This window comes from Pseudophryne corroboree, chromosome 1 (assembly GCF_028390025.1).
Source record: "Pseudophryne corroboree isolate aPseCor3 chromosome 1, aPseCor3.hap2, whole genome shotgun sequence".
In the NCBI taxonomy this organism is placed as follows: domain Eukaryota; kingdom Metazoa; phylum Chordata; class Amphibia; order Anura; family Myobatrachidae; genus Pseudophryne; species Pseudophryne corroboree.
This window is the reverse complement of record NC_086444.1, coordinates 680,898,693-680,900,399: the sequence shown is the minus strand read 5'-3', so window position 1 is coordinate 680,900,399 and position 1,707 is coordinate 680,898,693. Positions and strand designations below refer to the sequence as shown.

The following is a 1,707-nucleotide window of genomic DNA, read 5'->3' as shown; positions in this document are numbered from 1 at the left end:
AGGATGCATACCTTCACATTCCGATCTGGCCGCCTCACATCAGGCTTATCTACGGTTTGCACTGCAGGACTGTCACTACCAGTCCCAGGCCCTGCCATTTGGTCTCTCCACGGCACCGAGGGTGTTCACCAAGGTGATGGCAGAGATGATGTTTATACTCCGCAAGCAGGGAGTGAACATAATTCCGTACCTGGACGATCTTCTGATAAAGGCGCCGTCCAGGGAGAGCTTGCTGGACAGCATTGGCCTCTCAATCAAACTTATCCAGGATCACGGGTGGATTCTGAACCTTCCAAAATCTCACCTAGAGCCAACACGGAGGCTCGCATTCCTGGGAATGATACTGGAGACGGAGTCGCAGAAAGTGTTCCTTCCGTTGGAAAAGACATTGGTAATCCAGTCGATGGTTCGGGATATCCTGAAGCCAACCCGGATATCGGTGCATCTATGCTTTCACCTTCTGAGGAAAATGGTGACCTCTTACGAGGCACTTCAATACCGCTGGTTTCATGCAAGACCCTTCCAACTCTATCTGTTGGACAAATGGTCCAGATTGCATCTTCACATGCGCCAGAGGATTCGTCTGTCACCAAAAGCCAAGATTTCCCTTCTGTGGTGGCTACAGACCTCTCACCTCGTTGAGGGTTGGAGGTTCGGAATTCAGGGCTGGATCCTGTTAACCACAGACGCAAGCCTCCGAGGTTGGGGAGCAGTCACCCAGGGGGTGTAGTTTCAAGGATGGTCAAGTCAGGAAGTCATCCTTCCAATCAACATACTGAAACTCAGGGCCATATACAACGCCCTTCTGCAGGCCTCTTATCTTCGCAAAGGGGTAATTTGGGAGAGCCGCACAGGATCTTAAGTTCAATATATAGTTGCTTCAGAGATAGACTGACACTCAAGGGGTATTATTCCCCTTAATTTGTCAAATATATACCCATAACATAATGTCAAATCGGTAGAGGAAATTTGACGGTCAGTGGTGCTCCCAAGGGTATAAAAACAAGTATAACAGGATGTACTAGAGAGAAGACAAGACAACCCTGATAGGGAGCACTCTTATCTGAAGCAGTATGAGATTAACAATGTAAGATTACCTTAAAATTAATAATTTTTATTCGATATGCCTTAAAATTTGTGTTTCCATAGCACATATATGTTTAAAAGAAATATAGTGATCATGTGTGAAAATATGTAACAATAATAAATATGATATAGACTGACTTGACTAGTCAGAAAATGATATATATTATGGGGTCCGTCTGTGCAGTGCTTCCCCTGTAGTGCGTGATATGTTAAATTGCTCGCCCTACAATACCTGGTATTCCTGGGTGGTCGCCCACCAAGTACTGACCAGGCCCTCACTGTTTTGCTTCCAAGATCAGACGGGATTGGGCTTATAAAGTATGGTATGATTGTAGGGACTTTAATAAGCAATTATACAAGGCATGATTTTGTTTCTTAAAAAATATATGAAGTGACCATCATCTTATCAATTTTATAGCCCATATGCAAGATTTCAGGGCAATTAGTTTTAATCATAGGTCACAAATTGGTGAGTATGAATTGAGTCACATGTGAGGAGGTATGAGGCACAGATGCCTATAATATAATTTTTCTCCTAAAAAACAATAGACACAATGTCAAGTAATCATATAGTAATTGTGCTTATATAGAAACAATTAATTTGAATTGAGTCACAGAGGT

At 43.1% G+C, this 1,707-nt stretch overlaps 1 pseudogene; it reads right to left on the bottom strand.

The window, feature by feature from the left end:
* Positions 1-1,306: 1,306 nt before the first annotated feature.
* Positions 1,307-1,423, bottom strand: LOC134941526 (5S ribosomal RNA; annotated as a pseudogene).
* Between the last annotated feature and the right edge of the window lie 284 nt (positions 1,424-1,707).